The following is a 25,000-nucleotide window of genomic DNA, read 5'->3' as shown; positions in this document are numbered from 1 at the left end:
CTATGTGTCTAGTTTAACATGAAAAAAGAAAGGAAAAAGAAAGAGTTCAAAATCGTACGAGGTGTGAGATACAAAGATAGAGTGGTTCGCTAGACAGCTAACTACATTGTCAACTGAAAGCCAGATAACCAAATTCAATCTTTCGCTCTCCCTTTGCCCCCTCCCCGCACCACCATTCTGTGATTGTGGTGTGTGTGTGTGTGTGTGTGTGTGTGTGTTGTCTGTACAAGGTAAAGGAAGGGGGGCGGTTGCGCATAAAAGAAGATTAATTAAGATCAGTAACCATTCGATTTGAGTCTCCGGGTTACGATTGTAGCACGTGGGAAGGTTATTAAATTTTGTAAATCCCCATCAATGAAAAACAACAGGAGCAGCAGCAGCAGCAGCAGGAGCAACAACAAAAACAACAGTTTAATTGTCCGTCTCCTGAACGCCAGTCAACTCAACTGGCAACAACAACAACAACAACAACAACAGCAGCAGCAGTAGCAATCATCACAACGACAACAACAACAACAACACTTTAATTGCCCGTCTTCTGAACACCAGCCAACTCAACTGGCAACATCAACAGCAACAACAACAACAACAACAGCAGCAATCATCACAACAACAATTACAACAACAACAACAAGCAGCAACGAAAACAGTCATCAAGGAATTACATTAATCTAATTGTCCTTTCTTCTGGACACTAGTCAACTAACTGGCCAAGATAAACTGAAGGCTAGGATCAGCATATGTTTGTTAAAATTCTTTTGTTTTTCCGTCACAGACTAATCATCAAAGAATTGCATTAATCTAATTGTCCTTTCTTCTGGACACCAGTCATCTAACTGGCCAAGATAAACTGAAGGCTAGGATCAGCATATGTTTGTTAAAATTCTTTTGTTTTTCCGTCACAGACTAATCATGAATTGTGTCCCCCATTGAGGCTCGATACACACAGTCGCGAAACGACCTGTGGCGTCAGAAGGAAATGGGGATGCTCCCGGTGGGCTGTCCTGGAACACTTCTTGTAGGAAGGCCTGGGGTTTGCGTGAGCGATCTTTTTTGCAGCACCAAGTTTGCTTAAAAGAGTTGAGAATGTTGTTCCTGTGTCTGTGGAACTGATGTAGACTTCGGACAATTCTGTACGCTAACACTGGCAAAAAAAAAAAAAAAAAAGGAATCGTGCAGGCGGCGCTGGCCCGATCTGTATTCTCTCTCTCTCTCTCTCTCTCTCTCTCTCTCTCTATATATATATATATATATATATATATATGTGTATAATTGCTAACAATGTTACAAGCAAATTAACCCCCTCTCTCTCTCTCTCTCTCACTCTCTCCCTCTCTTTGAGTTTGCGTGTGTGTGTGTGTGTGTGTGAGTATGCGCGCTCGCTGGTGTAGTGTGTGCGTGTTGTAGGTGTGTATGTGTATGGGGAGTGTGAACGTGTGAACCTTTCCTTTACCAGAACTTGTCACTAACAACTATTGCGTGTACATTTCCAGGGGGAGAGAACTGGACGGAAGAGAGGACAGAACTGCTCACTGACTTCCCCCCACCCCAACCCAACCCCTTTCACCAATGAATTGATCACACAGGTCAGTGACACAGTTGATAACAACGACCCTCCTCTGTCTGTCTATATTTTTCACCCTGCTCGTGTCAGCCTCTCGTGGTACCACCTCAGTGTGTGTGTGTGTGTGTGTGTGTGTGTGTGTTTTCTCTCTCTCTCTCTCTCTCTCTCTCTCTCGACACAGACAGACACACACACACACACACACACACACACACACACACAAAAGCAGGCATTACTTGGATAATTTTTATTTGTGAGGAGTATCATCAGTATATGACAGTCAGAAATCAACGTACCTTTTCGCCAAAACGATGACAGAAGCGTGAAAGGAAACGTGATTGCAAGAGAGGGGGTGGGGGGTGGGGGGGGACACCATACCCCTCTCCCTTCCCCTCCCCTCTCCCATCCCCCTTCCCCGGAAAAAAATCAACAAAACACAAAAAGCATGAAATTAATTTCATCGCAAGGAGGCGGACAAAAAAAAGGGGCGTTTTCTGACTGTCACAAACAGACAACGCGACTGATTCAGTGAGGTTAAAAAATAAATAAGGCATTGTTGTTTCCATAGCTCACTCTTGCGATAGAGCCAATTTGCCAGCTAAAACATTGGCAGAGGGGACAGTTAAGATAGGGGTTAAAAACAAATCCCGTTTACAAACAAAATGCATCTGGCAGGCATGGGAATTTATCGCAGAGATCATTACGAATATCTTTTATTGGAATGTGTCAGCGAAGCAAGTAGCGCGTTTCATAAGGAGTTGCGTTTAGCTAATGAACCAATGAAGAGCATGTGGGAATTTATTGCAGAGATCATTGCGATTATCTTTTTATTGAAATGTCTGTCAGCGAAGCAAAGCAAGTTGCGCGTTTGATATGGTGTTGCGCGTTTTGCAAATGAACCATCGAAGAAGACAGCTGTAATTGTAATGAGAGTTAATCACAAAATTACCGGGTTTGAGGGAAAGTGCCATCAGACCAAAAGAATTGTTTATTAACAGGATTGGAGAAAGATTGATAAAAATGGGGGAAAAAAAAGTTTGGGGGTGGGGGGTGGGTTAAGAAGCAATTGGTTTGTTTTTGTTTGTGATATGTTTTGTTTTGTTTTGTTGTTGGGTTGGTTTGTTGTTGTTGTTTTAATTCATTATTTGAAAAATAAAGATGCCGTTGTGTTTACATAAATAACAATAGAAGATGATGAAGATAAAAACTACGGACATAATTATGCAGATAACCGATTCCAAAAATGCTTTTTAGGCAACAAGGATATGATTTAGTTGTCACCAGATGTTATTACAATGTCCTACACGCCATTTGTGTGTGATGTTTTATTTTCTGACTGCGAACCTGTAGCCTGCAAAATTCGGTCGAAGGTGTGGTTATTCAGAACAGCTCAAATATTGATGTAATTATGAGTGGGGCTGAATCGGAAGTAGTTGTTTTCACAAATTAATCATGGACACATATTCTCAAAAAAGAGTCTGAAGTGATAATGTGGTCATTTGGAAACAAAGCAGTCCTGAGATGTACCTTTCTACAAAGCTTTTTCTGCATATATCACTTATAATTGCCTGGCACAGTGAGCAAGCAAAGTCTTGACAACACTGAAAAACAACACACAAACAAAACAAAGAAAAAACCAACCACAACAAAAACAAAAAAACCCCAACAAAACTGAAGTGTATGTCAGCAACCGCTTTGAGTATTTTTCTGAGATGTGTGTTTGTCAAGTACAAAAAAGATATTAACATGCATGTCTAAAATAATCTGTAGTAGTCACATTTGCTTTGAGTGCAAAGAATGGTTTCATACCTCTTTATTTGATGGGTTTTTGGTTGTTCGCCCGAAACTGTCTAGACTAATAATATTACAGAGAAGCAGCACATAAGTACCGTCGAACTCTTGCATGTGAAAACAGCACACAAGCTGCATTTAAGTCTAATGTATGGTTCAATTCTGACACTTGAAGATTTTTTTTAGATTTTATTTATATGGGCTCTTTGTATTCGAAATGTTTTGAGCAGACGTAACTAGTGATTTGTTTTGGGAAGCGCTTGGAAATAAGCAGTGTCTGACTTCAAAGAAAAACTTACAGATTTTTTCAGACAAAACTAACCAGCCGTTCGAGTTATAGCGTGATATCGTTTATTGATTTCAAAATGTAAATTCTGGAGTTTCAGTGTGCGAAATTTCACGCCGGATGTAGAATTGAAACTTTGTTTTATGCAAAATTGATCGCCGTTTCCATTCTGAAACGATACGCTTGAAATTGAGATACAATTTATTGTTTACATGCCAACAGTATGGAGATTAGAAAATGGATTACCTTCGCCGATATTATTTTTCTTTCATCATGCATATTGATATTGTTGTATGAACTTCTCGATGTTTGTATATTACATTATACGTAAGACATATAGCAACAGGGAGCAGATGTTATTCATGGTGTGAAATGAAATGCAAAGCGCGTTTTGAAAACGTCGCTCTTTCGTTCTGGTGGGTTAAGTCTGTGTGTGTGTGTGTGTGTGTGTGTGTGTGTGTGTGTGTGTGTGTGTGTGTTTCTCTGTCTCAGTGTTTCTCTCTCAGTCTCTCTCTCTCACCTTTTCACACTATCTCAGTGTATGTATCAGAACACTGTTTACTTTTTGTGTGCGCAGTGTTTGTTGTTGAATATTTGCTTCGTCTTATTGAATGGTGCGAAGCCCCCGGCCTGGAGAGAGAGAGAGAGAGGAGGGGGGGGGAGAGAGAGAGACAGACTCCTGACATTTTGACTTTGACTTGACTTTGCTAGTCTTTCCCTCGCTCGTCCCACCCCCCACCCCCCTTCCCCACCATGCCCCTCAACCTCCGTCTCTCCCCCCCCACCACCCCCCCCCACCCCCGCCACACTCCCTTCTGTTCTTGTCTCTGACCCCGCTGTGTGTCCCCCCTCACGACCCACACCTCAACCCCCGCCCTCACCCCTACCCTTTGTTCCCCTCCCTCCTTCTCCCCCCCCCCCCCCCCCCACACTTAACCCTGGCTTTATCAGTCGGTCCTGTACCTAAACGGGAAAATCATCAATCAGACTCAAGCGCTGATCCACCTCTTCCAGTGACGATCACCCCCCCCCCCACACACACACTCCCAACCACAACTACCACTACCACCCTGCCCCCAATCTCCCAACCACCACCACCACCATTACCACCACCACCGTCTTCCACTATCTGACGCATTTCCTCTGCCCTGCAGAAAATTCGTCCCCCTCCCCTCCACACCAGATTTGCCCTCCCCAGGGCGTTTAACCCCCCCCCCCTTCCCCCCCCCCCCCCCCCCCCCCCCGAAAAACAAACAAACAAACAAACAAAAAACAAAAAACCCCACACAGCAATACAAATCCTTGCCCTTCCAGAGGTGGGTCGTTTTATTCCTTGAGGACTTCGATCCTTGGAGCACTTTATTGCATAGAGTGTGATGCACTTGTTACTTCTTCTTTTTCTTCTTCTTCTTCTTCTCCTCCTGTCAAGGAGAACTTCATGGAAATCAGTAGCGATTTCTGTGCTTTTCTTGACAGAAACGAGCGATTCACAAGGAGCATTTGGAAGGGGCTGTTACATGATTGAAAATAAGTGATTGAAAATAAATTTGTAAGTATCAGCAATTGCACTAAAAGTATATTCGATTTATATTTAAATGCGCTCAGAACAGAGTGATTTATTTATTTATACATTTTCTTAGATTAAAAAAAGAAGAAGAAAAAAACGATAAAACCAACTTAACCACTTCCCACGAAGCCACAAAGAGGCCAAGAAAAAGGTAATGGCTGTACATTACATCGAGGGGAATGGGAGATAATTACGCAATACGATGACACGACACCTCCAGAACAGATGAAAGGAACTCACAACAGGTGCAAATGAACATTTTTCAGTGTGTGTGTGTGTGTGTGTGTGTGCGCGCGCACCCACGCAAGTGAGTTGGATAAATCATGTCATGATGTGTTTTTGGCCTGAGCACCAGAATTCATGTTATTTTATTTTTTTGTCGATGTATTTTTGCCCTGAGTACCTGAATTCATGTTATTATATATTTTTCAAACTGACGCGTCACACAATATGGAACAGAAGAGTTTATAAAAAAAAAAAAGAGGGGACCTTTCGTTGATCCTTGTTTGACACCCAAGGATACATTGTATTCAGTTTCACAGCGGAAGCAAGCCTCTTTCTAGTTTTCTTTCTTCCGTTTTGTTGTTGTTGCTGTTTTTTCCCCCCTCTCCAGGGGTCCAAATCTCAAAGGGAAGGGCATCAGTTTCTCCTACACCTACTGGCGTTGTTGAGAACAAGTGCTAAAGGGTAAAAGCGCCAACACAGCAGTTCTTGTTCTTTGTTGCTTGAAATGCCACATTGACAGTGTAGTGCGCTGGTTTGTGGGCCTGTGGCTTGTGTTCGGGCCTACGTCTCGACAGTCGGGCTGACTTGGTTGGCTGTGTTGTTGGCTGTCGGTTGGCGTGTCTGTCCCTGTAAGTCGGTCAGTCTGTCAATCTGTCTGTCGGACTGCCTGTTTCCTTCTCTCTCTCTGTTCTTGTGTTTTCTTTGTTTTTCTCTATGTGTGTTGTGTTGTGTTGTGTGTGTGTGTGTGTGTGTGTGTGTGTGTGTGTGTGTGTGTGTGTCTGTCTGGATGTGTTTTTTTCTCTGTGTATGTGTGTGTCTGTTTTTGTTTTTTTCGTGTGTGTGTGTGTGTGTGTTTGCTGGTCTTTCTCTTTCATACTCTTTGTGTGTGTGTGTGTGTGTGTGTGTGTGTGTGTGTGTGTGTGTGTTTAGTCTGCCCCTCAGCCCACTACTCCACCTTCCCCCGATCCCCCCTCCCCCTCTCTCTATAACTCTGTTTCACTGTCCATCTCTGTCTCTCTGACTCTTGTCTCTGTTTCCCTCTCTTTCTGTGATCCTTTCTGGCTGTGACTCCCACCCCTCCCCCTCCTTCCACCCCATCTCTTCTATTCCAGTTTTGCCCTCCCCCCCCCCCCCTGGCCCTCCCCCTCCCGACCACCCCGTCCTCACTCCCTCCCATCAACCTCTATCTCTCCGTTCATGTCTTGTTTGTCTGCCCCCGCTGTGTGTCCCCCCTCACGACCCACACCTCAACCCCCGCCCTCACCCCTCCCCTTTGTCCCCTCCCTCCTTCTTCCCCCCCCCCCCCCCCCCGCCTTTCGCCCCCCCCCCCTCCACACACCCCCCCTCCCATCCCACGTCCAGACTCTCCCCCCTCTCCTTCTCCCCCCTCTCCCTTTTGTCTGTCTTTCTCCTGCATGCAACTTGCCCCTAATCATCCTTTATTTATCTCCCCCTCTCTCCACCAGAACCCACCTGTCCCAAATTTAATTTGCCGAGAAGATTAACCACTTTTTCACACACACACACACACACACACACACACACACACACACACACAGAGGCACTCACACATTCACATACGCGTGTTTGACCGCACGAACGCACTGACAGACAGACGCGTGCGCGCGCGCGCACTGCACACACATACACACACGCCCGCGGGCTTACTCATACATTATAACACGCACGTATGCCCGCACTTACGCACGAACGCACATACATAGACACACACTCACACACACACACATGCACTCGGACGCACTCACATTAACACATGCACGTATGACCGCAATTATGCACGAACTCACAGACACAGATACACACAACACACAACACACACACACACACACACACACACACACACACACACACACTAACACACTAAGATATGCACGTATGCCCGCAATTTTGCACGATCGCACAGACACAGATACACACAAGCACACACAGACATAAAGAAACACACACACACACACACACACACACACACACACACACACACACAACAACAACAACAACAACAACAACAACAACAAACAAACAAAAAAACACGCACACACACACACACACACACACACACACACACACACACACTGACGCCACACACACACTACGCTCTGTCTCCTCCTTGCCCCCCTTCCCCCCCTTGCCCCCCCCACCCCCCGTCCCCCCGCCCCTCCCTTTACTGTCTCCCACTTCCGTCCCTACCCGCCCCCCACCTCCCACCCCTACCCCTTTTCTTCTTCTTTTTTTATTCTTTTTTTTTTTTCAATAACATTCAGAGCCAGCAGTGTGCTAGTGCTGAGCGTTGATTGGTTGTGGCGGCAGCCAGTTCCGGTTTAGTTAGCGCTGTGTCCTCCTCCGTTTTTCAGCTGTAGTTTCGCACCTCATCCTGTCCTGTCGCCAGCTCACAAAACACAGACCCGTCACTTTGTTTTCGAATAACCATCCTGTTTTTTAGAAGAAAAAAAAAAGGGGGGGGGGGAGGAATTACCGAAGCCATTTTGTTTAGTCGTCGTTGTTCCTGTTGTGGAACGTAGTAGTGGTTCCTGGTGGTGTAATATCCGTTATTTCACTTAGAGTGTAATTGGCGTCTTTGTTTTTTTCGTGGATCTGAATGCGTGATGGTGATTGATGTAATCTTACGTTTGGATTGGATATTTCTCAGCTTTTTTATTTTTTTTTTTTTTTTTTTTTTTTTTTGACGAAATAATAGCTGCGTCTTTGATGCATACATAATACGTAAGGTGACACAAGGAAGGAAAAAAGACAACTTAGTGTTGGCTGTTTTATTTATACGTGGAAAAATTAACGACAGATAAGCCATAAATTCTACCCTAATTGGCAGTCTGTTTTTCAGAACAGATAAGCCATAAATTCTACCCTAATTGGCAGTCTCTATTCAGAATGATGATTTCTGGACGAGAGCCGGCAGTTTAAAATCCAAGTTCTGGTGGGGAAATCTGGCGTTGAATTATTAGATAATTGATATTGGTATAATAATGTTCTTGCCCATACATGCACTCTTTTTGCACCTTTTTTCTCTGTCTTTGTCTTTCTGTCTGTCTGTCCATCTGTCGGTCACTGTGTGTGTGTGTGTGTGTGTGTGTGTGTGTGTGTGTGTGTGACCCATATCCCCCCTCCCCCCACTCTCTGTGTTTCAGACACATACACACAATTATGCATGCATGCAAAGACTTACACAGATGACCCTCTCCCACCGCCACCCCCCACCCACCCCTACCCTCACACACCAAAATAACTTCAGACTCGAAACATTGATCAACCAAGTACTTCACAGCAGACCACTTGTGCTCTCTCTCTCTTTCTCTCGCACACACACACACACGTACACACACACGTACACACACACACACACACACACACACACACACTCACACTCGCATACACATACACACACACACTCACTCACTCACTAACACACACACGCACTTACACACACACACGCGCGCGCGCGCAGTCACTCACACACACGCACACACGCACACACACACACACACACACACATTTATCGACCACCACACGTCCCGTCAGACAGGTGCCGCTGAGATGGATGCAGGCAGAATGGCGGAAGGGATCGACGATGAAGCGAAAAATACTTCGGTACTCATCACCTCTCGTGTGAGGCTGCCAGTCAGAGGAGTACTACTCGTCCATTAGCTCAGAGGGCCTCGGCCAAACTTCGTCGGAGCGAGAAAGCACACTTGTTTCATCACCCAGCGAGGGCCCCTTCGGAGCTGAATAAACTGGGTTTTGAACTAAAACCCGGCCAGGGCCCCTATTTCAGTTGACAGCCCTTGATTAATTTGTCGATTTTTTTTTTTTTTTTTTTTTTTTTTTTGGCGATTAGCCAACTCGACGAGCGGTTTTGTTTATATCTTATTGTTGTACACTGTATACGATTTGGCCAAGATTCCTCTGTGTGAAATTCAGTCTTTTTTTCATCAGGGAGAACGTGTCAGTACAATGCAACGCCCTTGCTGTTTTCCTGTCTGTTGCTGTATTCATTTGTCTTTTACTCTCTACAGTAGATTTTGTTTCCACAATATTGTGCCAGGTAGGTACAACTGTTTCTTTTACCGTGGGTTATAAGAGCGCTAAGTGCATGCTGTACACAGGACCGCGGGTTTATCGTCACATTCAAAAGACTAGCACCCAGACCAGTGTCTGGTCGCAAGGTGAGTGAAAGTCGAAACGAGGAGTCTGTAGCCTTTCATCGTAATCAGAACTGTAATCAGGTTCTGCAAATCTCATCTAAACAGTCGTGGGTAAATGAAAAAAAAAGCAGAAAACAAACAAACAAACAAACAACCCCCCCTCCAAAAAACAAAACAAAACAAAAAACAACAACAACAACAAAACAAAAAAACCCGGATGTCAGTGAACTGAGCTTTCTAGTCGTCCGCATTGGGCGAATGTTTCACAGCTGTCTCGAAGAGACAGTGTGTGTACGTGTGCGAGCGTGCGTGCGTATGTATGAGAGAGAGAGAGAGAGAGAGAGAGAGAGAGAGAGATTCCAACGTTTATTGGGTGAAAGTTTCATAGCCATCTCGGAGAGGTAGAGAGGGAGATAGAGGGGTGTTGTGTGTGTATGTGGGGGTGGGTAGTGGGGGTGGGGGGGGATCTTAAAAGCTGCAATTTAGTAGAGAGAGAGAGAGAGAGACGGGTCTTTAAAAAGTGTTCAGGAACTGCAAGTCTTAATCGTGCGTACAAAAGTGCCCAATATAAGCATGGAAGTGTATTCACCAGACGTGAGGGTGAGTGAAGCCTCTGCCTGCGAGGGCAAGTGCAAAAGTGCAAGTGCAGGATTTTTTTTTTTTTTTTTTTGCTTTGGTTCACCCCCAAACCTTGTCAGTTGATGTATGGAAGAAACGCTTCCAGTTGACACGCACCGAAGCGTCAAGTTAAGCGTGGCGCGAAGGGCTTTGAGGTGGGTGGGTGGATGTGTTGGTAGGTGGGTGGGGGGAAGTGATGCTATCGTTTCGCCCACTGTACTGTGCACTCAGAGACATGTATGCTATGCTTTGTAATGTTATGTTATGCTTTTGCTTTGGTCTCTTTCCGTCCGGACCCCTCTATTCTCTGTATGTGTGTGTGTGTGTGTGTGGGGGGGGGGGGGGGGTTGGGGGTGCGCGTGTGTGTGTGCGTGCGTGCGTGGGTGCGTGCATCATGTTTCTTTGTTTCTCTGCTTCTGCTCTCTTCTTTGTTTATCCTTGGGTGTCGTGTCTATCCTCCCATTCTCTGTCTCCGTTTCTCTCTGTCTTTCTGTGTGTCTCTGTCTCTCTTGTGTGTCTTTCCCCTCCGTGTGTGTGTGTGTGTGTGTGTGTGTGTGTGTGTGTCTGTCTCTTTTTGTCTGTCTCTCTGTATCTGAGTGTCCGTGTCCCCCCCCCTCTCTCTCTCTCTCTCTGTGTCTGTCTGTCTGTCTCTCTCTCTGGATGGATGGATGGATGGATGGATAAGAATGCTATCATTTTGCATTCACCGGAAATTACACCTCGTTTCTCTCACTCGCTCTTCTTCTGTCTGCCTAATATCTTCTTTAGGCCCAGGCCTATATGAATAAACCGACAAACACGCTCTCTCTGTGTGTCTCTCTCCCCATTCACCCTGACCCTTCCTCAGTCTCTCCCTCTCTCCATCACCTCCCCTCAGGATGGATGTTATCAATTTGCAGTGGCATTGTCTGTGCCCCATCTCTCTCTGTCTCAGACTCTCTCTGTCTCAGTCTCTCTCCCTCTCTCTCTGTGTCATTCTGTCTTTTTCCAATCTCTGTCTGCGTCCCCTCCGCCTGACCAACTCGCTGTCTGTACATTTCTCTCTGTCCCTCTCCCTCTCCACCTCCTCTCTCTCTCTCTCCCTCTCTCCTCCCTCCTCTCCCCCCTTCTCTCTCTCCCGTCCTCTCTCTTTCTCTCTCTCTGTGTCTCTGTTAAAGCTGGTTACTGTTCTCGTGTCTAGACTGTGCAGACAGGTATATGAAATGTTTTTATCCCAACGCCAGTGTGGCAACGTCAGCTGAGTGAGTATCCACCGCGAAACAACTGCTGTCGGAAAAAAAAGGACCTGGATTGGTATTGCTAGACTGAGTAATTCGTTGGGTACTAGTCCAGTTTTATCACCGTTTTTTTTTTTTTTTTTTTTTTTTTTTTAAATAGATAGGCCTTTCTCTTTTTGTAAACGAAACTGGCACTCTAAAATAAACGACATTTACCGTAACTACATATGGTCTCATTTGTTTACAAGTGTTATTCGAGTAGGTAAAAGTGTTGGTCGTTTGTCACAAATGAGTGGCACAGAGATAATCTTGAAAACTTGTCGCCTCAGAGCTCGTGGTCTTTAAAAGTTGTAAACAGTGGTTCAAAGCCTTTGTGATGAAAAAAACAAAAAACAAAACAACAACAACCAAAAACAAAAAAAAAAAAAAACAACAACAAAAAACCCCCAAACATTTTATTTCGTCTCAGAGCTCGTGGTCTTCAAAGCTGTAAACAGTGGTTCTGAGACTTTATGGTGAAAAGCGATATTAGATGTTAATTAGATGAATTAACCCCCGAAAACGGAGTATGGCTGCCTACACTGAGGGGTAAAAAAACGGTCATACACTTAAAAGCCCACTCGTGTACATACGAATGAACGTGGGAGTTGCAGCCCATGAACGAAGAAGAAGAAGAAGAGGAAGAGAATTATCCATCATGTGAAAATGGGCCGGAAGACATTTTTTTTTTCATTATACTACAAAGACAGAAAAAATATAATAGAATCGAGTACACAAAAGGTAAGAATACAATAGAATCAAGCCGCATGCAGCAAAATAAGGCCAAATGAACACGTTTAATAGCAAGAAGAAAAAAAAAGACGAGACAGAGCGTAAACCTGACAAGATGGCGTCGAGAGCCTTGGCCAAAGGAATGATTCAGCTCTTGTAGCTTTTAGAGGCGTTTGATTGGCTAAGAGCGGACCGGGCAAGATGGTTCGTCTTTTCACTGTTAGCTGCGCGAAATTTGGCCAAGCAGAGCAAACCGATAGGCCTAGTTTGCATCAGTTTGACATGGTAAGTATATATTATGTATCACCAAACATGGAGTATAATACAAACTCCTCCTGCTTATTTTAAACCTGTCTCGTTCTCCGATGTTCCTGGACAGTAAGGTATGGCAAATATTCTTCCGTTTAACTATGAACCCATAATAAAAAACAAAACAAAACAAATAAAATAAAATTGGCGAGATGAATTTACGCACTATAAATTTAAATATGGATATTGGAAATGATGAATGAAAATCATGAACTTTCCAGCTAATGTCAACATTATCTTTGACCTGTTGTGAGCGGCGGTGTATGTGTGTGCGTGCGCTCTCTCTCTCTCTCTCTCTCTCTCTCTCTCTCTCTCTCTCTCTCCAAATGATGATGTCAATCACTAGTACTTTGTTCTCCTGCTTTGTCTGAAGGGCTTTAACACTGTTGCGATAAATCAAAACAAAACACAAAGAAAAACAAATAAACAAACAAACAACAGTAACAAAAACAACAGCAGCAAAAACATAACATTATTGCCATTCTCTATTTTTCTCTTTTGTCTCCAGCCCTCACCCTGCTCCCCACCACACACACACACACACACACACACACACACACACCTACACCTCCATCTCCATCCCACACTCTCTCTCCCTCCCTGCATCACCCCCCATCCTCCCTCCCTCCCTCCCTCCCCATACTAACGGACTCAGCTTGGCCCCACACCCGCACCCCAACCCCCACCCCTCCAGACACAAAACACAGCCAGGAGACCGTCTCCTCATCCAGCAGTGACCTAACAGAGTATCGATCATTTAGAACCAAAGACTGTTTCCCCCTGAAGCCTCCAGAATATGAAACTGATGGATTGCATTATGGAAACCATGGTACTACAAGAAGAAGCGGTGGCGACGGCGGCGGCGGTACTTTTTGTGTGTGTGTGTGTGTGTGTGTGTGTGTGTATGCGTATGCGTATGTGTGTGTGCGTGTGTGTGTTTGTGCGTGTGCGTGCGTGCGTATATGTGTGTGTGCGTGCGTATGTGTGTGTGTGTGTGTGACTGAAGAAGGGAGGAAGGATCTGGAAGCCCCTGGCAAGGGCGAAAAGGGGGAGGGAGAAAGGGGGATGTAGGAATAAGGTTCGGACCGCTTCCCTTTTTGTCGTCTGTAGCGTCACTTGTGTATGAACGCATGGAAGGATGGAGTGTTTGATAGGTTAGATGACGTCCTTGGGGTTTGTCTCTGTGTCTCTGTCTGTATGTCTGTCTGTCGGTCTGTCTGGCTGCCTCACTCTGTCGCCAACCTTTTCTTTTCTTTCTTTATTTTTTCTCACGCATCTTTCTGTTTCTGATGTACATACATGTATTTAGAACTGACACAGAAATGTTGATAGACTCACAGACGCGTGGGTGTGTGTGTACGCAGACACTATTCTCTGTCTGTCTGTCTGTCTGACTGACTCTGTCCCGTCTGTCAGTCTGTCTCTTGAGTCTTTCTCTCTATATGTCTGCCTGTCTTAGTCTCTTCCTCTCTGTCTCTGTGTCTCTGTCATCTCTCACAATTTCTTTCTCCCCCTTTCTCTTTCTCTCAGAGTTTCGGATTTCTCTTTTACTTAGCTCTCTCTCTCTCTCCCTCTCTCTCTCTCTCTCTCTCTCTCTCTCTCTCTCTCTCTCTCTCTCTCTCTCTCTCTCTCTCTCTCTCTCCTTGACATTGGATCTCTCTCTCTCTCTCACTCACACGCACACACGCGCGCGCACACACACACACACACCAACATCTCTGTACCCCTCATCTAGTTACCAACTACCCTAACTCTTCTACCACCCACCCAGTTCTGCACACACACACACACACACACACACACACACACACACACACATACACACATACACACACACAGAGGCTGAGACGACTGTTGCATCCAGCGGTAGAGGAATGTGTGTGTGTGTGTGTGTGGTGAGTGTGTGTGTGTGTGTGTGTGTGAGTGTGTGTGTGTGTGTGTGTATGTTTGTGTGAGTGTGTGTGTGAGTGTGTGTGTGTGTGTGTGTGTGTGGTGTGCATGGGATGTGGAGGCAGGCTGGCTCGTTGAGGCGTCGGGAGGGACTGAAATATTGATGGCGCCCTCCCCGTGGGGACGAGGGGGGTTGTGGCATTTGTCGGGGGTGTCTCCCACAGAACCCACCCACCCTCCCTCCCTTCCTCCTTCCTTCCTTCCTTCCTTTCCTCCCTTCCCCCTTTCTCTCTCCCCTTCTCCCTCTGTCCACCCTCCCCTTGCCTTCATCATTACACTCTGAGGGGTTCTAAGTCTGGGGTGGGGGTGGGGGTGGGTGGGGGGATGGGGAGAGAGACAGACAGACAGACAGATACACACACACACACACACACACACACACACACACACACACACACACGAATACACTTTTTTTTTTAATGTGCCTCTCTCTCACTCTCCCTCTCTCTCACTCTGTCTCTCTCTCTCTCATGTGTGTGTGTGTGCGTGCGTGCGTGCGTGCGTGTGTGTGTGTGTGTGTGTGTGTGTGTGTGTGTGTGGATCTGTGTATGTGGATGAGAAAGCGAATGAGAGGGAAAGGGAGATAGTGGAGAGACCGAGAGCGGTGTATGTGCGTGTGTTGGGGAAGAGGGAGAGAGAGAGAGAGAGAGGAGAGAGGAGTAGGGGGGGGGGGGGGGGGAAACAACAGGGTGCATCGCTTTCATGTATGACGTTTCCTTTTGTGAAAAATAACAACGACAAAAATCAACAAACAAAACCACCACCACCACCACCACCACCACCAACAACAACAAAAACAACAAAAACCCGACATAATTCGTATTGATCATATGTCTCCTGCAAAAACAGAATGTCAGGGGTAACAAGAGATTACTGGGCCATTATCTGATAAACCGGTATCAAACACTGAGAGCCTCGTGTGTTTCCCAGGCTTTAACAAAAAAAAAGCAGGTAGTAACATGATAGAAGGAAGCTGAAATGAGCCTGGCTTGATTTGGGAGCTGAAACAAAAAAGAATAGAGAGTTGTTGTTGGTTTGTTTGTATGTTTGTTTGTTTGTTTTTCAAGTATTGGGCTGGGTTTGTTGCGTCGTGCCTTTTGATTGGCTGATCGGGAGCGTCAGGACAGCCGTTGACATCAAGTTGCGTGTTCCCGTCTTTCTGATGGAAAAGCAGCAGCGGACAGTATCTTTTTTTTTTTCTTCATTTTTTGTGTGTGAGTATTTTGGGAATGAATTATAGAATGTGCCGATTGGGCGACCGATTGTCGCCCATAAGTCTGCATATATATATATAAAAGCACTTTCCTTAGGTCTGCTATACTCATGTCGTCCTTATGCTTGTCACACAGACGTTGTCCTTAGGTCTGTACACAAATAAATGCTTATCTCTACAATAGATGTCATCCACAGGTCGCCTTGTCTCCTGTTGTGTGCATTCACATCGAATGGTCGTCCGTTTTGGGTGACTGTTGTCTTCGTTAAAAAAAAAAAACATCATTTGGAAAAGAATGTCAGTTTATAATAGTTTCAGCTTACAGCAAGCCGTTATGGTGGTTAGTATTGGGCTGTCGAAATGTATGATAACAACAACAGTTATAATGATAATAATGATGATAAGAAGAAGAATGTTAAGAAGAAATATGATGATGATGATGTTGATGATGATGATACGCCGCTCGTAAAACCTAGCTTTATAATTAACGAACAAAAAGAAGAATAAAGATCACCTTTCCCCGCCACAACTCTTCTTCCAAGCTTGGTGTGGACGTTTCACGTTCCAACAACAACAGTCGCCATGACACCCACTCCAAGAGAACATTGAACATTGTTGCCAGAGGACTCTGAAGGTCCAGTGGGACGAACCCCACCCCCACCCCCCCGACCCCCGCTCCCCCCACCCCCACCCACCCCACACCTCTCACCCCCTGCTCCCCTCCCCCCACTGTTTCTCCCTCCCCCTCCCCGCACATACACCCCTGCCACCACCCTCAACCCTAACCCCCCAACCCCCACCTTTTCCACCCACAGTGCCAGCAGCAGAAGGTAATTGCCATAATGGAGTGTACTGGGTGATGACATCATCCTGCTAATCAGGCCACTGTCAGGAGGACTGCTTGTCAGTTGTCAGGAGGACTGCTGTCAGTTGTCGAAGGGGCGGGGTGGTGGTGGTGGAGGGGTTCGGGGGGTGGAGGGATAGGGGGCAGGGTGGGGGTGTGGGATGCACGACTGCATGGCCGCGCGGAACAGGGCATTGAATAATTGAATGTTCTTCCCTACATCTCCCCTAACCACCCTGTAGTTAGCAACCTATTGAGGTGTTTGTGCTGGGTTGGGGTTTGGGGTTCGAGCCTTCGGAATGCTGCAACATCATGGGTGGTGACGGTATGATGATGGAATTAATTTGTGTGTGTGTGTGTGTGTGTGTGTGTGTGTGTGTGTGTTCGAATTTCTTTCTTTCATTCTTTCTCTCTTTCATTCTTTTTCATGGTCCAACAGCCAGGTGATTTGAAAAAAAAGAAGAAGAAATGCTGTGGAATGAAGAAAAGAAAAGATAATTATTGTGACTGACGAGTGTTATTATTTTTTTGTCATTGTGTGATATGATTCCTGGTTTGGATGAAAACAGGTTAGAAAATACACACTGCAGTTATTCATCACAATACTGTACAGCACAATACAATACAATACAGCATTTGTAATACAATGTCATACAGTGCAATACAATACTTGTAATATAATGCAATACAATACAATGTCATGCAATACAATGCACTGAACTGCACTGCACTACAATACAACACAACACAACACAACACAATACAATATCATAGCCCACAGCAAAACGAATACCATAAAATGCAATTCAGCACAGCCCAACACAGTACAATGAAGCGTCCAGATTATTTGAATTTGAAAGAACAACTTTCTCTCTCTCTCTCTCTCTCTCTCTCTCTCTCTCTCTCTCTCTCCCTCTCTCTCTCTCTGTCTCTCTTTGTCTCTCTCCCTCTCTCTCTCTGTGTCTCTCTTTGTCTCTCTCCCTCTCTCTCCCTCTCTCTCTTTCTCTATGTCTCTCTCCATCTCCCTCTCTCTCTCTGTCTCTCTCTGTCTCTCTTTCCCCCTCTCTGTGTCTCTCTCCCCCCACCCTCTCTCTCTCTCTATCCCCGCTCTGTCTCTCTCAGTTCCACACCCCACCGCTACCCCCCACCCCCTTCCCACCTTCACTGGAGGACTCGAAAGGTGTGGGGGTGGGGGTGGGGTGGGGGTGGGGTGGGGGGGGTGTATTCATTATAAGGGACACAGGACACACAACACAAGGGTAGCATAGAACTGCAGATACTACCCAGGTATTTAAAAAAAATAAAAAAAAAATAAAAAAAAAAAATAATGTCCCCCCCTTCCCCGCCACCTCACCCCCCCCACCACTCCCCCCCCCCCCCCCCCCCCCTCATGGGTGGATGGTACTTCTTACCCACCTGACGACCCTAAAGCCGGTTTTGGATCCCCCCCCCCGTGCTGGGACGGTTCCCACCCTGGCGAACAATACGGGCCTTGTGTCGCCCCGCGTCTGTCTGTCTGTCTGTCGCTCTTTTGCCTGGGTTCCCATCTCATCAGCGATTTGAAGAACTTTTGATATATATATTTTTTTTTTTGGGGGGGGGGAGAGGGAGAGTGGGTTCATGGTGTGTGTGTGTGTGTGTGTGTGTGTGTGTGTGTGTGTGTGAGGGGGGGCTGAGGGTGTTAATCTGTTTTCTTCCTTTCTTTTTATCATTGTGACCCCTCCTCCCCCTCCTCCACTTTCTCCTTCACTCTATTGTTGTCCCCCTCCCCACCCCTCTCACTCCGTACTCTCTCTCTTTTTTTTTTTTTTTTGCTTCTCCATTTTTTCCCCACCACCGTCCAATTTTTACAATAAAAAAAAAAAGCCTGAACAGGCCTGTATTGTTCACACACACGCACACGTACCGACTTATACGTGTTTAGGGACGCAGGCATGCGTACATACAGATATAGACACACGCACGCACGCGCGCGCGCGCGCGCGCACACACACACACACATTCGCGATTGATCATATACGCACACATACATTTATATAGATCACATTACACATGTTATTAGAGAACATACTAATGTACTAGAGAAACACGCAATTGTGCCCGTGCGCACAAGTACGCGCGCGCGCGCACACACACACACACACACACACACACACACACACACACACACAGAGGGAGAAATAATACACGCAGTCTTATGTGAAACCTCTTTTGTTAAGGGAAAGTTCGAATGCATTGATTATGCAGCAAAAAGATGCTGCCTTTCTCTAAGGCTCTTTTCCTTGTCGAACTTTCCAACAAGGACGAGACGATGTGTTTCTGTGTCTCTTTTTGCTCCTGTCTGTCTCTATCTCTGTCTGTTTATCTGTCTTATTAGTCTGTCAGTCTGTTTATTTTGCTTTCTGTCTATCTGTCCCTGTCTCTGTGCCCCCCTCACATGTTCGTTCGTTCTTTAGTTTAACGTCTTTTATTTTAAGTGATATTAGACGAAGGTAGGAAAAAAATCGAGGGTGGGTGGGGGTGGGTGGGACGAAATTACTGTGTATGCATGCGAGAAAGTGAAAGTGTGTGTGTGTGTGTGTGCGCGCGCGCGCACACACACACACTCGAATTAAGAAATCGCTACTTCGTAATGCCAATACAACGTATGTTTTGTTTTCTGAATTTATGTTAATTTGATTTTTGTTGTTTCGTTAAATTATGTTTTACGTATACCCCCCTTCATTGGGGGCTGAGGCCTGCATGTGAGTAAAACATTCCGATCCCGAATCTCTTTCTCTCTCCCACTCTCTCTCTCTCTCCTCCCCCCTCTCTCTCTCTCTCGCTCGCTCGCTCTCTCCCCTACCCCCTACCTACCTTTGCTGGAGTATTCGGAAGATGTGGTAGGGGTATTTATTATAAAGGACACACAACACAAAGGTAACGTAGAACTGTAGATACTACCCAGGTATGATAAAAAAAGCAAAAAAACCACCAAAAAGCAAAATATAGGAAATGCCCCCCTTCCCCGCCACCTCTCCTCCCACTCTCCCACTCCCCCCCCCCCTCTCTCTCTCTCGCTCGCTCGCTCTGTCTTTTCACTCATCACTCCGTCCTAGCGTCCATACCTACCTACCAGCCTATCTACCAGTAGTGAGCCAGTTGTTCCGTCGCTGTCATACCACGCCGTTCCGCCCAGTAAATCACCAGTCATCCAGTGATGAACGTGATGCTCTCCCCCGTCAGTCACCACAACAGTCCTCCTGACTGGAGGCAGGGAACCAACTGAACAGGCACCCACCGTCCAGATCCCCACAGTTAGTTGTGGTGCGCTGGCTCAGGTGATGATGATGACGATGATGATGTTGATAACCAAAACCAGCAGCAACAACGACAGTTATCAATCATCATCATAGTACTTGTACGTCGCAAACTCAGATATAATGGGCTTTGAAAGCCTCACACTAAATGGTACATGTTAAAAAAAAAAAAATAAAAAAAAAATTTTTTTAAAAAAGCGCGTAACATCATAGAACAGCCCATGAAGATAGAAGAAACAAAAGAATTCTGTGTACACCAAGACAGTACTACAAATTGCAAATATGAGCATCACACACACACACACACACACACACACACACACGCGCGCGCGCGCACACACACACACACAAAACACACACACACACACACACACACACACACACACACACACACACGCACGCACGCACGCACGCACAAAACACACACACACACACAAAACAACAGCAACAACAACGTACTTTTTTTTCAATGGACTGCATACAGCAGTCTCTCTCCCTCCCTCTCTCTCTCCCTATCTCTCGCTGTCTCTCCCTCTCTCTCCCTATCTCTCCCCCTCTCTCTCTCCCTCTCTTCCCCCCCCCCTCTCTCTCTCTCTCCCTCTCCCTCTGTGTGTGTGTGTGTGTGTGTGTGTGTGTCACTGACTCACCGAAAAGGTCGTACCAAGCCTGTCTCCCCATAATAGGAAGAGAAAGAGGCAAATAATACACTCCCTCCCCTCCCTCTCTCCCTCGGATATGATCAATAAGAGCCAATACCCCCAGCCAGCCTGGCCAAAATCTCTCTCTCGCCCCCCCCCCCCCCCCCCCGTCCACCCTCAAGCCCCCGTCAGCACCCCACACCACACACACACACAGAGACACACACACACACAAACAGACACACACAGACAGACACACACACATACACACACACTGCTAACTACCCCTTTCTCCACTTCACCCCCCCCCATCTCCCCCATCCCTTCCCCCCCCTCCCCCTCCCTCGTCTACACGCGAGCGGGTTATATAATGACGTAATGCAATTGACTTGATGGAATTATATATAGTGGATATAATTGTGTACAGTTCGGCCAGAGCAATGCAGCACGCGAGACTGTACGAGTCTTCAGTGTGTATGTGTGTGTGTGTGTGTGCGTGTGTGCGTGCATGCACGCATGCTTGAGTGCTACATATAATTCGTATCTGTGGAACAATGTAAAAGAAAATGAAAGTTTTAAGGAAAGTTTGAATTTTCTGGACGGAAAAATAATTCTTAGAAAAAAAGAAAAAGAAAAAAAGTTTCACCTTGAACAGTTCCTTATAACTTTAGTAATAACAGATTTCAAAACGAAAAAAAAAAGAAAAAAAAAGCCAGTGTCGACTCATGCGCAAGGTGATTTCAGGGATAAGACGGGGGCGGCCTGGGATAGGTTTTACACACTCCAAGCGATCTTATTCTCAGCAGCGCTAAAAAAAAAAAAAAAAAAAAAATTGGCTTAGCGTTAGGAACTTTCTCTCTCTTAAGTCTGTGCTAATTTCCATAGACTTTAGAGACATTCTTAACGCTCAGTAAAAGTAGCGCCGCTAAGATCGATGATATGCAGCCTTGTCTAGGACTACGTATGGGATCATGCATTGACTGACTGACTGACTGACTGACCCCTGACTTCGGAACACCTTCCCTCCTCTCTTACTATCTCCACCAAGGTTGACACGAGAGGCTGTAGAAAATATACATGTGTGTATAAATTTTGTTTTCCTTTCCACGTTCTATGTCTACACCAGTGAACTCCACACCGTCGGACACCCCCCTCCCCTCCCCCCCGCACCCCCGTGACCCCCTACCTCCTCCCCCACACACAAAGAGAGAGAGAGAGAGAGACAGAGAGAGAGAGAGCAAAACAAAACTGAACCTTATCAGAGACAGAGAGAGACCCACGCAGAGAGAGAGCGCGCAAAATAAAACTAGTCCTTATCACACACACACACACACACACACACACACACACACACACACACACACACACACACACAACACACACACACACACACACACACACACCACACACACACACACACACACACACACAACACACACACACACACACACACACACACACACACACACACACACACACACACACACACACACACACACGCACATAACTAAATTGATTCATATTAGCGAAAGCTGCTCCTGATTCTTTTCGTAAAGCCAGGACCCTTCTTCTTCTTCTTCGTTCGTGGGTTGCAACCCCCACGTTCACTTGTAAGTACATGAGTGGGCTTTTACGTGTATGACCGTTTTTACCCGGCCATGTAGACAGCCATATTCCGTTTTCGGGGTTGTGCATGCTGGTCATGTACTTGTTTCCACAACCCACCGAACGCTGACATGGATAACAGGATCTTTAACGTTGCGTATCTGATCTTGTGCTTGCGTATACACACGAAGGGGGTTCAGGCACAAGCAGGTCTGACGTGGGAGATCGGAAAAAAATCTCCACTCTTTAACCATCAGGCGCCGTTACCGAGATTCGAACCCGGGACCCTCAGGTTCAAAGTCCAACGCTTTAACCACTCGGCTATTGCGCCTGTCAGCCAGGACTCCACGCAACTTGCACTGTAGTTGGGACCACAGTACGAGTAGTATAGCATCAGCATCGGCGAACATGACGACCGTACTACTAACAACACCACCACCAACAACAGTAAGAACGGCAGTTATGATGACCAGTAATAATAAATGAATAACAATAACCACAATAGTGACGATGATGGTAATGATGATGATGATGTTGTTGATGGTAAATAACTGTCGCGACCATCTGTCTGGACAAACATTGACAGAGATCGGTGATTCCGATTGCTCACGCCCCTCCACCTCCTCCTCCCTCTTCCCTCCCCATCCCCCCCCCCCTGCCCCCCCGTACCCCATCCTTCCCCCACCTCAGTCGCTCCTCCAATCATTGTAACCAGTTATTTGCGCGTGTGTGTCTGAGGCCTGTGTCTGTGTCTGTATGCGCTTGAGTTCGCGTCTGTATGCTTGTGTCTGATGTGTGTCTCTGACCACGTCTGGGTTTTGAAAAAAACCCAACTATACCACGTTATCGTATTAACTCACTCAGTACGGCCAGTCCTCTCTTCTCCTCTACACAGACCCCTCGGATGTCCAGTGGGTGTCTGAATGACCCAACCTTTAGCTTCCGTCGTCAGAATTGTGGTATTCTTTGTCAACATTCACCTCTTCAGTATAAGAGCCTTCCGCTTGCAATATTTTGATGATGGTAATTGGGGTGGAACGCTGTTAACGTCGTCTCTTTCGCCGTTCGTATGGAAAGAGTTAAAAAGAAACAAAGAATATTAATAATAAAAAATGAAAACGAAATGTCGTGGATTTTTGTGTGTGTTTTTTTATGGTATTAGATTGCCGGGTACCGTCCGTCCAGGCAACAAACAAAACGATTGGCGTTTTTGGTTGTTTATGGATTTGTGTCGTCTTGTTTTCAGATGTACGGCCTGAAACCAGCAGACAGACGGAGATGCTTTTGATGACGTCAGCACCATCCGGAGAGAGCGGGAGGGAGGGAGAGGCGGGCGAGGAGAAGAAGAAAAATAAGGCCAATGTGATCAGTAAGTAGTAAACAGCTTGTCCGACTTTTTAACACCTCGACTGCTGCAACTTCCCTAAAAGATCAGTGTGGTAACAGTTGTGACTGCAGTTCCTACCCTTTGGGCACTTTCTTTCTCTCCCAAGGGAGAGCGCGTCGCTATACTACAGCGCCACCCATTTTTGTTGTTGTATTTTTTTCCTTCGTGCAGTTTTATTTGTTTTTCCTATCGAAGTGAATTTTTCTTCAGAATGTTGCCAGGAACAACCACTTTGTTGCCGTGGGTTCTTTACGTGCGCTAAGTGCATGCTGCACACGGAACCTCGGTTTATCGTCTCATCCGAATGACTAGCGTCCAGACCACCACTCAAGGTCTAGTGGAGGGGGAGAAAATATTTGCGGCTGAGCCGTGATTCGAACCAGCGCGGTCAGATTCTCTCGCTTCATAGGCGGACGCGTTACCTCCAGGCCATCACTTCACATTATTATTATTATTATTAATGTCATTGATTTGGCTGATGAAAGGCAGTGTTAACACCAAAAGGGAGAAATTCCAGCAGAGGATGGAGACTGACAACATCCTAACCCGAAATCTCATTGTATTAGTCTGTAATTTGAGACTTGACAGCCCTTCAGTGGCGGGCTTACTTGTCAACGGCAGCAGTAGAGGGGTTAAAAAAGCATCGGTTTTTTTTGTTTGTTTGTTTTCGTTTATTTCTCTTTTTCTTTTTTTCTTTTTTTTCTGTTGCTCAGTTTCACAATCCAACCTATCTTGAAAGACCCCCAAATCCAACGATTAAACACGTAACACATGCAGTGACGTGTGCAACGATTAACACGTAACACATCGATTAACACGCAACACATGCAGTGACGTGTGCTCCAACAAAGACTACTTCACAACTGTTGACTTCTTTTTTACTTTGCATGCAAGTATATAAGAGGTTCAGAGAAACATAACACCCTGAAGAAAAAGAAAAAAACAACAACAAACAACAACAACACACACACACACACACGCAAAAATTCCCCCCCCCCCCCACCCAACCCCCACTTTAATATACATTAGCTAAAACAAAATGCACAACAAAACTGGGGCGCTTTTTTTTTTTTATAGGAAAAGTGTCACAAACTACTTGATATTGTTTGTCATCTTGTAACTATTTCAAACGAAAGATAACCAACCAGTCCTTCGAGAGAGAGAATGGAAATAAACCAAAGCAAAATCCCTCTCCTGCAAACTGAAATCCAAGGCCCTTTTTTTTTCTTCCTTTTTTTTTTTTTTTTTTTTAATAATCATTCTGTGGTAGTTTAAAATGTCTATTTTTATGAGTAGCATACTTATTCCCTCCCTCCCACTATGGTCAGAATCATAGTTATTTTGAATTGACCATCCTCCTCCTCTTCCTACACACACACACACACACACACACACACACACACACACACACACATACACAGACACACACACGCACAGACACAGACAGACCGACCGACACACACACACACACACACTGCACGCAAACCTTCACAAAGCAAGAGACAAGAGACTTGTCATATTTATTTATTTATTTTTCT

At 45.7% G+C, this 25,000-nt stretch overlaps 1 long non-coding RNA gene across 4 annotated transcripts in view; it reads left to right on the top strand.

Moving 5' to 3' along the window:
* Positions 1-25,000, top strand: part of LOC143300482 (uncharacterized) — a 208,974-nt gene that overhangs the window by 162,749 nt on the left and 21,225 nt on the right. For all 4 annotated transcript variants that reach the window (XR_013057667.1, XR_013057668.1, XR_013057664.1 and 1 more), the window contains 2 exons: positions 1,494-1,586; positions 23,322-23,444. This is a non-coding gene — a long non-coding RNA (uncharacterized LOC143300482). The remainder of the gene's footprint in view (positions 1-1,493; positions 1,587-23,321; positions 23,445-25,000) is intronic.

This window comes from Babylonia areolata, chromosome 2 (genome assembly GCF_041734735.1).
Source record: "Babylonia areolata isolate BAREFJ2019XMU chromosome 2, ASM4173473v1, whole genome shotgun sequence".
Taxonomy (NCBI): domain Eukaryota; kingdom Metazoa; phylum Mollusca; class Gastropoda; order Neogastropoda; family Buccinidae; genus Babylonia; species Babylonia areolata.
This window is presented reverse-complemented; position numbering and strand designations above follow the sequence as displayed.